Genomic DNA, 13,277 nt, shown 5'->3' with positions numbered 1-13,277 from the left:
GCGGAGGGTGGGGCGGGAACTGGGAGGAGGGGAGTTATGGGGGGGAAAAAAGAGGAACAAATGTAATAATCTGAACAATAAAGATTTAATTAAAAAAAAAAAATGAGTTAGTAACAGAAAAAAAAAAAAAAAGAGTAGGCCTTCCTTCCCCCGGCTGCCAGCACTGGCTTCCCTCTAGCACCTGGGACCCGGGCTTCCCTCACAGTCCCAGCTTCGTCCAAAGGATGTCTGGAGGGACATCGTCTAATTAGCATATTACGCTTTTATTATTATAGATATGCCCTTATTGACTTTCACATGAATAAATTAGATAATTAAATAGAACTTTATATAGCACTCTTTTTTTAATATATATTTTTATTGATTTCAGAGAGGGAAAAGGAGAAACATCAATGATGCGAGAGAATCATTGATCGGCTGCCTCCTGCACACCCCACACAGGGGATTGAGCCAGCTACCGGGTCATGTGCCCTTTACCGGAATTGAACCCAAGGCCCTTCAGTCCGCAGACGCTCTATCCACTGAGCCAAACCAGCTAGGGCTACATACTAGTATAGCCACTCTTGATTCTCTACTCATGCCAATGAGTTGGCAATTGAAGTACTAAGGATATTTTCAAATATTTCTTTCTTAGTACCATCAACTTTTGGAGTATATAAACCAAAAAAGCAAGTATCATGATATACAGGGTGACACAAGAAGTTGCTCACTAAATTCAGCAAATAGTTTTTAACAGTGTTACAGAGATGATACAATCAAACAAGGAGAAGTAATAAAAATTTAAAAGGCAGAAAATTATTATTTGCAGAAAAAAAATTCAAAACAATAGAAAAACTATTAGGTATGTGAATTCAATATGGTGAATAAGTAAAAAGTAAACATCAAAATCAAAACCTTTAAATAAATAATAATCAGCTGAGATATATAGAAAATAAAGTATCACATACCAGTTTCAAAAATACATACATAAATCAAAAAAAGTAATGGGGTGTCCTTGACCAAAATTGAATCCGGGACCCTTCAAGTCCGCAGGCTGACGCTCTATTCCACTGAGCCCAATGGGGTTGCGGGCTTGATTCCCAATAGGGGGCATGCAGGAGGCAGCCAATCAATGATTCTCTCTCATCATTAATGTCTCTCTCTTTCTCCCTCTCCCTTCCTCTCTGAAATAAATAAAAATATGTATTTTTTAAAAAGTAATAGGGTGTAGACTTGTGCTTGCTGATATTGAAATACATTTAACAATTTAGCTCCAACATATCAATAAGAGATTAATGGAAAAGAGACTCCAAAAACAGGCCCAAAATGCATAAGGAAATTTAGTACATATAAAGTTGGTATTAATTTCATATTAATGAAGAAACGATTATTCAACAATTGGTGTTAAGACAACCAGGTAACCATCTGGGTAATTTTGGTTTAAGAGTGAGGTAATAGCCCTGGCTGGTGTGGCTCAGATGATTGGGAGTGTCATCCAGTGCACCAGAGGTCCTGGGTTCAATCCCAGAAGGCAACTGATCGATGCATCTCTCTCATATCAATGCCTATCTCTCTCTTTCTGTCTCCCTCCCGCCCTAAAATCAATTTTTTTTAAACAGTGAGATGATGTCCAGAAAAAATGTAATCATTAAAAATTAAACCAGCCCTGCCCTAACCAGTTTGGCTCAGTGGATAGAGCATCATCCTGCAATCTGAAAGGTCCCAGGTTCGATTCCAGTCAAGGGCATGTACCTTGGTTGCGGGCACATCCCCAGTAGGGGGTGTGCAGGAGGCAGCTGATAGATGTTTCTCTGTCATCGATGTTTCTAACTCTCTATCCCTCTCCCTTCTTCTCTGTAAAAAATCAATAAAATATATTTTTAAAAATTAAACCATAAAAACAGTGCGCAAGATAATATTTATTTTCAGAGAGGGAAAGGCTTTCAAGTCTTGTCACAAAATTCAAAAGCCAAGTTAGAGAGTCAAAACTGGGGGGAAATATTGGCCAAAAACAGCAAAAATTAATACATACTATATTCACAGAAAAAAAAAGACGAGAGATGGCTAATGTGATAACATAATAATATAAGTGTAAAAGAACTATGGGACAAAGTGTCAGCAGAAAAAAGTTTACTTTTCACTATATATCCACTTAATGTTTTGTTATGCAAACATATAACCTTGTCAAAAAATTAAAATGTAAGTAAAATTTCTCTCTGAAAATACAAAGTAAAAAAAAAAAAAAAAAAAAAAAGATGAAAATACAAAGTATATTTGATACACTAATAATCATCTTGGAAAGCACCAAGTTATAAAAGTATAAGTCACTTACCTTACTGAAATGGAAATCACATGTCACTTTTTTCTTTAAGTTGACTGATGATGCTTCTAATGAATGATGCTTCTAATAACTTCCCGTTTGTTTGGAAATTAATCTTTAAAAAAAAAAGTCTATAGCTAAGATAAAACAATCTATTAAAAAACATGAGAATACAAAAACAATATTTCCTATTAACTGATATATTAGAACAACTTCGACTAAGCAATACTAAGTAAACAATGGCCTAATGACAATTTTCATGATTATATGCAAAACATCACACAGCTGCAATACGGGCACCATCTCATTTTACACTGTTTTATAGACATGGGTTTTCTTCAAAAATAATCACCTCCCTGAAAGGAATTTATTTCCCTTCCCAACTGATGCTAAGCTTGGCCACATGCCTTACTTGGCCCCATGGTGGGCAAAGTATATTTCCCTGCCTCCATGCTTTGGCCAATAGAATGTTAGCAGAAATTATGCAAACAAAGGTTTGAAATATCTTTGCGCAACTGAGCTTGCCTTCTTCTACCTCTGCCATCACTATGACAAGAGTTTCACCAGGTAGACACTGCCCTTTCAACCTAGGCCCCAGAATAAACACAAAAGAATAGAACTAAGCCAAATCCCAAATAAGGTGACAAGCCCAACCTACAATGAGAAGCAAAGCCCACCCAAATTACTATCTTAATTTTCTTTATTACTTTAGCACTAAAAATCCTAATTTTTAAATTGATAAATTACATGACTGTACTTCTTTTCCTCTCAATTTCTAACTATTTAGAAATATTTTATTTAGAAACACTTGGCAGTTGGCACCTACCTTAGAAAAGAGGTAAATTAATACACAAATCTACAGTAATTGTCAATCACCTGTTCAGGTATGCTAAGGACAATTTTACTTTAATTTGCCAAACATGCTAAATCATCACTAATCCAGCATTATACAACTTAATAACCACCTTAGTATTAAATAAAACCTTGCAATCAAAAACAAAAATGCATTCTCTAACCTGTTAACAAACTAAAATGCCCCCCCCCAACCCATAGCGAGCTTATTACTATAATCCTAATGAAATCATATTGGGGCCCAAAAAACCCCACAATATTCAAACTTTACATAAAATGATCACTTCGGAAAACCCATAACATTTTCATTTTACAATAGAAAGATATTTAAAAGACACATGTTAGAAAGAATTTAAGAGTATACCCAATCTCCCATAGTACTTTATAATAAAATGTACTCAAATTTTAATCATGCCCAGCTGGTGTGGCTCAGTGGTTGAGCATGGACCTATGAACCAAGAGGTTGCAGTTTGATTCCCAGTCAGGACACATGCCTGGGGCTGCAAGCTCCATTCCCAGTGCGGGGCATACAGGAGGGAGCTGATCAATGATTCTCTCTCATTTATGATTCTCTCTTTCTCACTTCCTCTCTGAAATGAATAAAAATATATATTTTAAAAAATTCACCTCTTTATACAATACACTTTTTTCCTGTAATAAATTACCAAGCTGAAAAGGGCCATCCAGGAAAGGAGTTAATGGCATTTATTTAGTAGGGTCCTTTTTCAATTCTTCTGGAAGCATAGTTTATGTATTTAAACTAGAGGCCCGGTGCACGAAATTCATGCATGGGGGAGTGTCCCTCAGCCCAGCCTGCACCCTCTCCAATCTGGGACCCCTCAGGGGATAACTGGCAGTCAGCCATCCCTCTTGCAATCCAGGACCGCTGGCTCCTAACTGCTCACCTGCCTGCCTGTCTGCTGCCCCTAACTGCTCCTCTGCCTGCCTGCCTGATGCCCCTAACTGCCTCTGCCTCAGCCCCACCACCCTGGCTTTGTCCAGAAGGACATTGGGAAGATGTCTCGTCTAATTAGCATATTACCCTTTTATTAGTATAGAAGGTGCCTAGCAGAAAATCTTGTATGGGGCTGGTGTTAAAAAAATTACTGTTCACTACATAATTATAATGCTGATCAATGAGGAATGACAGCATATTTTCCTCAGCCAGGAATGATTAAAGTGGACAGAAGCTCATAAGCCAGGGCAAGTTTTGTCCTAAAAAGGGTATTTCCAAAGCACACACCTGACCTAAGGAATAAATTCTGTAATAAATAAATACAGTACTGCATTCTGCCTAAAAGGAGTGTTTCTGTTAGTTTTCTTATTTCCTCACATGCTGTAAAGTTGAATTTGCAGCTTCCAAATTAAGCATTTTTAAAGCACTTTTCATCCTATTCCTGTAACTAATTCCATGGTGAGACTTTTCAAGTTTCTCGAATTAAAAAAAGTTCCGTTGGTGTTGCAACCCTTTGTAAAACAGAAACCCAGGACCAAATCAGAAGAAAGGGTGAATTACAGCAAAGAAGTTCACTGCAACCAGGATGTTTTAAACTGACCAGTGTTTCATCCCGTTTTTTAAAAAATTAACTTAGATGGGGAAACCAAGACCCACATTTTACCATTCCACCAAGTAGCATTCTTTTATTGGTTTCAGCAAAGGGCAATTACTTACTGAAATGTGATTTGATCACATTTAAATACTGTGTGCTGCAATGACTTCCTGCTGAAAGTGCCCCATTTCAGCTACCTGAGCGCTACAGAAAACAAGTACGTACTTCTCAAAGCTCAACGATTTACCCCCTTCCCCTCCCCCGCGGCGCCTCCCCCTCTCCCGGAACACACTGTGAGCGCCGGGCTTTCAGAACTCCGCCTGTGGGGGCGGGGGCGGGGGTGGGGGAGACGAGGAGGCTGGGAGTCTGGAGTGGGAGAGTTCCCCAATCTTTGGACCTGCTATCCCATTCTGCCCGAGTAAAACAAACCCTCGCTGTCAAGTCATTTTATGAATGGTAAAAGTCGAGCACCAATTCCCTTCTCGGCGCATCTATCCCTATCAATCTCATCACGGCCCCCACTGCCCCTATACCCAGGGAGGTCTAACCTGTGCCCAGACCTCATCTCCGGACCAAACCACCCTCCGACCGGGGCCCCCGCTCCCTCCCAGGCCAAAGACCCTGGGAACCAGCCCCCAGGCCCGCCCGGCGGCCGGCAGAGGCGAGCTCGCGGTTCCGGCGGGGCCAGCGGCTGGCGGCGGGGCCGGGCAGCCGCCGCAGGAACCGCCGCGCAGGGAAGTCACCGGGGGTGGAAACGAGGCCGGGCTACCTGCGGGCCGGCGCCGACGCCGCCCGCAGCCGCAATGGCTGCACGCCACCTGGGGCCGCCGGGGGAGCCCCAGCCTCGCCCCGTCCTCGGCCGCGGTCTCTCATTCCCGCGGACCGCCCAGCAAACAGCAGCAGCAGCAGCAGGTGAAGCGGCGACGGGGCAGCCGAGACGCGCAGGTTGTTTGCTTACCGCAGGCGACGGCGCGTCGTAGCCGCCCGCTGCCTCTCAGGGGCTCCGAGAGCGGGACCAGCGGAGTAGGAAGAGGCGTGCGAGGCGGCGAGACCCCAGGGTGGGACAGGTGGGGGCGAGCGGTCCGGCTCTCCAGAGCGGCTGGCAAGAGGGAAATGAGGACGCAGGCGGCACGACAGTTAGCGGCGGGGCGGTCGGGACGCTCGCGGACCTTCCTCACTCCTGGCCGAGGGTCCAACGCGAGCCGGCAGACCGCCTCACATCCGGGTACCGGGAGACACTCAGCTGCTTCTGCCGGGACCGCCGTCTCCTCCGCGGCGCAGAAACGCCAAACTTCCGGCGACGACGGCGACGCCTCAGCCGTCAGATGGGAGTTACCTGCGACTGTCTTGGGCGCGCTTGCGCAACGCCCCTCTTCGGCTCGCACGGGCTCAGCTGACGTGCCCTGAAGACGAAGATGGCCGCCACGCTCGCTGCGTGTCACGCAGTTTTTCACTCCGGCCGGGACGGCGGGGCGTCGGGGGAAAGGCGAGCCGGCGTCCACCCCAGGCGCAGGCGCGGTGGGAGGCCTCGCGTGCGGGCACCGCGGGTGGGCGCCTCGCTGGGAAGCGGCTGCGCCCCCTGGCGGTGGCCGCTTGCACTTCTCGGGGTCGTCTCTTGGAAGAAAGCCACCCACGCCCCCAGCGGTGGTAGTTTGTGCTGGAAACGCGTCGCCGCAGGGGCCTTGGTCGGTGGTAGGGACTGCTCTCTGCGACCTCTAATGCAAATGCCTTTTAATCTTAATGGGTCAGTGTAAAGAAAAAGGGGAGGTAATTGACCCTTCTCTTTCCTTCCCCTGCATTGCACTCCAGCGCCTCCAAAAAATGACGGTTTCACCTTCTTGTACACTTTCCCCCTTGTAAACCAGAGCACAAGAATCCACAAGAAATTGTAGAATATTCCACTGGATTTAGTCATAGCGGGAATTCAAACAAAGCTTTGGACTCTTCCAAGTCTCTAAAGATAGAATCCAGGCCCTAACCGGTTTGACTCAGTGGATAGAGCGTCGGCCTGCGGACTGAAGGGTCCCGGGTTCGATTCCAGTCAAGGGCATGCACCTGGGTTGTGGGCACATCCCCAGTAAGGAGTGTGCAGAGGCAGCTGATTGATGTTTCTAACTCTCTATTCCTCTCTGTGAAAAATCAATAAAATATATATATTTTTAATATATTTTATTGATTTTTTACAGAGAGGAAGGGAGAGAGATAGAGAGTTAGAAACATCGATGAGAGAGAAACATCGATCAGCTGCCTCCTGCACATCTCCCACTGGGGATGGGCCCGCAACCCAGGTACATGCCCTTGACCGGAATCGAACCTGGGACCTTTCAGTCCACAGGCCGACACTCTATCCACTGAGCCAAACCGGTTTCGGCGAATAAAATATATTTTTTTAAAAAAAAAGATAGAATCCAGGGTGTTCTATCACCAGGATTCGTGGTTCCCACACTGCTTTTAAACACTTTTCTATGCTACTCTTTCTGATTTGCAGAACTGTGAGGATGGATAAATCGGTATTCTTGCCTTTGAGAATCTGAAGAGAGGGTCATAGGTGAGTTCTCCCCTTCCTGCCCTCCTTTTTTGAAACTCAGTACAATCAAAATGTGTTCTAAGTGTGTCAAGCCTGATGTTTTTCTAACAATACATCTTCCCAGAAAACTTTATTGAGCTGCTTATCAATTTAGTCTGGCAAGAGTCTATGGTTTAAAAACAAAAGCAAAAATTAGTCTTGGTGGGTGAGATCATTGCCCACATCATCAAACATATTACTTGTCAAAAACCTGCCTTTTATTCCCACTACAATGTCCAGTCCCTGATAATTATACTTTAATGACATATGCCAAATGGCTTAAATTAGGAGAAAAAAACTCAGTAATAGACTGCCAATCTAGTCAAAACTGGTTATCTACCAGAGTATCTGGTCTATATTTGCCTTTACCTTTAGATTGTCAGACAACTGGTGGGATTTCTTTTCATGTGTAAACTTTATCTTTAGTAACTCAAATTCTGGCATACAGACACACAAACCATATTTACAAGTTTACATTCCCACAAAATAGGCCTCTGCTTCTGAGTGATGTATTCCACATGTATTGGCCACAATCAAGAGCACAGGAATCCTTACAAATGTCAGACCATATGAAATCGTGTGCATTTATTTTTCATACAACTGTAATGGTCTTTCTCATATCCCTACACAAATGAAAGTCCCTACTTGTAACTCAGAATTGAAAATGTCATCTCCTGAATTTAAGTTGTTTTCCTTCCTCACTCCAAACTGCAGAATGTACTTTTCTACACTTGCTTGTCATTAGAACATCTACTTCTAAAAACTAATAATGGAATGGTTGCATTCCCCCACACATAACGTTCTCATTTCCTTGTCCTTTTTCTTTCTTGTAGGCAATCTAAATGCCTGTAACATGTAACCTCTACTAACTCCCAGAAGTCAGTTATTTTTGGACTGACCCTCCTGCTAGCAGCAAATCAAGGCTTTTTTTTTTTGTTTGTTACATCACTCTTGTTGACTTTAATTCGGGACAGTCTTATAAGATGAGAATAAAAATTCTAAAAAAATTCAAGGTAGAAAATAAAAAAACAAGAGCCCTAGCCAGTTTGGCTTAGTGGATAGAGCTTCAGCCTGTAGACGGAAGGGTCCCAGGCTCAATTCCAGTCAAGGGCACACGCCAGAGTTTCGGGCTCAATCCCTAGTAGGGGGCATGCAGGAGGCAGCCGATCAATGATTTTCTCTCATCATTGATGTTTCTGTCTCCCTCTCCCTTCCTACCTCTGAAATCAATCAATACATTTTAAAAAAGAAAAGAAAAACAGGAAAAGTATAACAATTTGCTATAAATCAACTAACAGTGACATTTCATTTTGCTATCTTCTGGGACACCTGCCACTAACACATACAAGGAATAATGCTGGCCTGACATACTTGAGAAGGAATAAGTAGCTATTAGCTTGATTAAAGAACTGAATATACAAAAGTCTGGAGAGGAGAGTGAGCTAATGAGTTTCTCAAACTCAAATATTCCAATTCTATTGAGGGGAACAGTATTAAGAGGTAGGCAGAGCTCAAATTAGGAAGTGCTTGAGGATAATACCTGTGCTCAGTACTACGGATACTGCAATGAACAATACACACAAGGTCTCTTTCCTCGTGCAGCATACTTTTTTTTTGTTTGTTTTTTATTGAATTTATTTGTGTTACATTTAATAAAATTATATAGGTTTCAGGTGTACAATTCTATAATACATTATCTGTATACTGTACTGTGTGTTTACCACCCCAAGTCATGTATCTTTCTATCACCATTTATCCCCCCAGTACCCTCTCCTACCTCCCTCTACTCCCATTTTCCTCTGGTAATGACCATACTGCTGTCTGTCTGAGGTTTTTTTTTCTGTGGTTTTTGGGTTTGTTTGTGTTTTTTTTTGCTTAATCCCTTCCCCTTTTTCTTTCTTTTTTTTAAATTTTTTTTTTTTATTATTTCAGAGAGGATAGGAGAGGGAGAGAGAGAGATAGAAACATTAATGAAGAGAGAGAATCATTGATGGGCTGCCTGCTGCTCGGCCCCTACTACGGTTCGATTCCACAACCCGGGCATGTGCCCTTGACTGGAATCAAACCTGGGACCCTTCAGTCTGTAGGCCAACGCTCTATCCCAGGGGTCCTCAAACTTTTTAAACAGGGGGCCAGTTCACTGTCCCCCAGACCGTTGGAGGGCCGGACTATAGTTTAAAAAAAAACTATGAACAAATTCCTATGCACACAGCACATATCTTATTTTGAAGTAAAAAAAGAAAACGGGAACAAATACAATATTTGTATTTGCATGTGGCCCGCGGGCCGTAGTTTGAGGACCCCTGCTCTATCCACTGAGCTAAACCATCTAGGGCAATCCCTTCCCATTTTTCACCCAGCACCCTTACTCCTTCCCCTCTGACAGCTATAAGTTTGTTTCTAAGATTATTTTGTTCATTATATTCCACATACAGGTGAAATCATGTGGTATTAGTCTTCCTATGACTGACTTATTTCACTTAGCTTAGTACTCCCCACGTCCATCTATGCTGTTGCAAAAGATAAAATTTCCTTCTTTTTATGGCTGAGTAGTATTCCATTTTTTAAAATATATCTTATTGATATTTTTACAGAGAGGAAGGGAGAGGAATAGAGAGTTAGAAACATTGATAAGAGAGAAATATCAATCAGCTGCCTCCTGCACACCCCCTACTGGGAATGTGCCCGAAACCAAGGTACATGCTCTTGACCGGAATCGAACCTGGGACCTTTCAGTCCACAGGCCGACGCTCTATCCACTGAGCCAAACCGGTTAGGGCGTACCACAGCTTTTTGATCCACTCATCTACAGATGGGCACTTAGGCCATGCAGCATGTATTCTAATGGGAGAGACATTCAGTTATTTCACAGATATTGAGGGCACATTGTGCGCAAGACACTCTTCTAAATGATGGAAATGCAGAAGTGAATAAAACAGATACAATCCTTGCCTTAGGCAGTTTATATTCTTCTGTCAGACGATAAATAAGTAAACAAATAATTAAATGCAAACAAGGAAATACATATGGGGATTAACAGAGCAGCACTGTCTAATCAAACTTTCTTTGAGGGTGGAAATGTTCTCTATCTGCACAGTCCAGAAGGGTAACCATAGCCACATATGGCTATTGAGCACATAAAATATCATCATTGTAGCTGAGGAACTGAATTTTTAATTCTTTTTTTTCTTTTCAGGGAGAAAGGTAGATGGAGAGAGAGACAGAAACATCAATGATGGGAGAGAATCATTGATCGACTGCCTCCTGCATGACCCCTGCTGAGGATGGAGCCTACAATCAGGGTATGTGCCTTGACCTGGAATTGAACCGTGACCTCCTGATTTATAAGTCAATGCTCAACCATTAACCCACACCAGCCAGACTGATTTTTTAATTTCATGTAATTTTTTTAAAATATATTTTATTGATTTTTTACAGAGAAGAAGGGAGAGGGATAGAAAGTCAGAAACATCAATGAGAGAGATCGATCAGCTGCCTCCTGCACACCCCCTACTGGGGATGTGCCCGCAACCAACGTACATGCCCTTGACCGGAATCGAACCTGGGACCCTTGAGTCCGCAGGCCGACCCGACGCTCTATCCACTGAGCCAAACCGGTTCGGCCATGTAATTTTAATTTGAACACCCACATTTAGTCACTATTTTTAATCCAGGGGCTCATTAATATCAGTTTTGTTTTCTTAAAACTTTTATTTTCAAAATATGTTGTTGTTTTTTTATTATTGATTTTAGAGAAAGAGGGGAAAATTAAAATTGATTCTCTGCCTCCTGCACGTCCCCTACTGGGGATCAAGCCTGAAAGCTAGGCTTGTTTCCTGACATGTAATTGAACCAACAACCTCTCAGTGCATGGGATGAAACCCAACCAACTGAGCCACATTGGCCAGGGCTTAAAACTTTCTTAAGATTGGTTCTTCTCTTAGGGAATTTCCAATAACTACCTCTCCATTCACATCCAAAAGGAAAGATTATTTCCCTTCAAAGGTTTGATTGATCAGTTTACATCCCAAACTCACTGTGGACAAGGAATAGAATGTGATGATTGACATAAGGGTAGAGTCAGCTTCCTTAGGATCACATGAATCACCAGATGGTTACTGGAAACTGTTGTGAAGAGAAGGGATAGGTGTTGAGAAGACAGCACACAAATGTTCATTATAGCCTTGCTAATCAATTGTCATCCTCAACTGAAGGCTTGTTAGTGTTAAAAAACAAAATTCAAGCCGAAACCGGTTTGGCTCAGTGGATAGAGCATCAGCCTGCAGACTGAAAGGTCCCAGGTTCGATTCCGGTCAAGGGCATGTACCTGGGTTGTGGGCACATCCCCAGTAGGAGATGTGCAGGAGGCAGCTGATCAATGTTTCTCTCTCATCGATGTTTCTAACTCTCTATCTCTCTCTCCCTTCCTCTCTGTAAAAAATCAACAAAATATATTTTAAAAAAAAGAAATAGTATCTCAATTTAAAAACAAAAACAAAATTCAAGTAAATTTGAATATCTAACTGGCTTTGTTAAGGAACTCATGAGTCAGGCAGCATCCCATTTAGCAAGTAGGGGGGCTACAAAATGGAAGCCGGTTGGGGAAATGAAGCTATTAATGAAAGAAAAGAAGCCAGGACATCTTTGGGGGAAGAGAAGTGAAAGGGTTGTTAATATGTAGATTGTCTCTTCTATCCAGGGAGAATGGAGAGAGCCTGGATGACAGACTGCTAAGTGCTTGACAAGAAATTCCACACTGGCTCATTCAGATTATGTTTCTGGGAGAGATTGAAACTGCAATTATATCAGATATAAATCTAGGTTTGGTATTATAGGCTGTTAATACAAATTACTGCATTTGGAGCCTGTGGTTTTTTCTTTAACATTAGAAATGCAGAATTTGAGACTCCACGCTAACTGAATCAGAATTTTCATTCTCAAGTTTCATCGAGTCTTTATGCCCAGTGAGGTTTTTTGTTTGTTTGAATCTTCGCCTGAGGATTGTTTTTGTTGATTTTAGAGAAAGGAAGGGAGAAGAGGGAGGGAGAGAAACATCCATCAGTTGCCTCCCGAACATGCCCCAACTGGGGATTAAACCCAAAACCTAGGTATGTGCCGTGACCGGGAATAGAACCTGCAACCTTTTGGCTCCAACCGAATGAGCCACCTAGCCAGAGCTGCCCATTAAGGTTTGATGAGCATTGCTTTACAACATTCCTGAGTTCCGAGGACAAAAGATGAAGTTCAGGCTTGAAGATACAAATTAAAACCATGGTTTTGGAGGAGAGCATCTAGGCCAGCGGTTCTCAACCTGCGGGTCGCGACCCCTTTGGCGGTAGAACGACCCTTTCACAGGGGTCGCCTCAGACCATCCTGCATATCAGATACTTACATTACGATTCATGACAGTAGCAACACCACAGTTATGAAGCAGCAACAAACATAATTTTATGGTGGGGTCACAGCATGAGGAACTGTACCTAAAGGGCCAGAAGGTTGAGAACCACTGCTCTAGGCCTAAGGAGAAAGGACCATAAGGAGACTACGTCTAGGGTCATCTCCGAAGCGCACCGACAGGTAATGGCTCAGGAGAGGATGTGGCCGCTGAGGCCTAAGAAGAGTAGCTAGTGGGATCGGAATGAAACCAGGTGTGCTCTGCATCCTGGAAGCCAAACAAGGAGGGTGTTTCCAAAGGGGAGGACCTTGTTGAATGCTCCTGATGTGTTGAGTAAGATGAGGAAAAAGTGTGTCTTGGAGGTTTTCGATAACCTTTAGAAAAGCAATTCCAGGGTAGTTTGCAGAGTGAATTGGAGGTGATAAAAACAAGTGGAGACAGGTCATTCAAGAGGCTTTTCTGGGAAAGAAATCTGGCAGTCGCTGGTGCTACACCAGAGAACTTGGTTTTGTTTGTAAGATAAATGTGTATGCTGATGGAAAAAAGTCCAGCGGACAGGGAGAAATTGATGATTCAAGTCCAAAGGGGATAACTGAGTGAGTGAGATGTTTAGCT

At 42.9% G+C, this 13,277-nt stretch overlaps 1 protein-coding gene across 11 annotated transcripts in view; it reads right to left on the bottom strand.

The window, feature by feature from the left end:
* Positions 1 to 5,810, bottom strand: part of ESCO1 (establishment of sister chromatid cohesion N-acetyltransferase 1) — a 39,552-nt gene extending 33,742 nt beyond the window's left edge. For 10 of the 11 annotated variants that reach the window (XR_009454129.1, XR_009454132.1, XR_009454130.1 and 7 more), the window contains exons 1-2: positions 5,660 to 5,810; positions 2,312 to 2,414 (exon numbers count right to left, since the gene is read on the bottom strand). The gene's annotated coding sequence lies outside the window, so the exon portion shown is untranslated. The remainder of the gene's footprint in view (positions 1 to 2,311; positions 2,415 to 5,659) is intronic. The other variant, XM_059706491.1, reaches the window with a different exon arrangement.
* Between the last annotated feature and the right edge of the window lie 7,467 nt (positions 5,811 to 13,277).

Source organism: Myotis daubentonii, chromosome 8 (assembly GCF_963259705.1).
Source record: "Myotis daubentonii chromosome 8, mMyoDau2.1, whole genome shotgun sequence".
Classification (NCBI taxonomy): Eukaryota; Metazoa; Chordata; class Mammalia; order Chiroptera; family Vespertilionidae; genus Myotis; species Myotis daubentonii.
The sequence above is the reverse complement of the archived record's forward strand: the minus strand, read 5'-3'. Positions and strand labels throughout refer to the sequence as shown.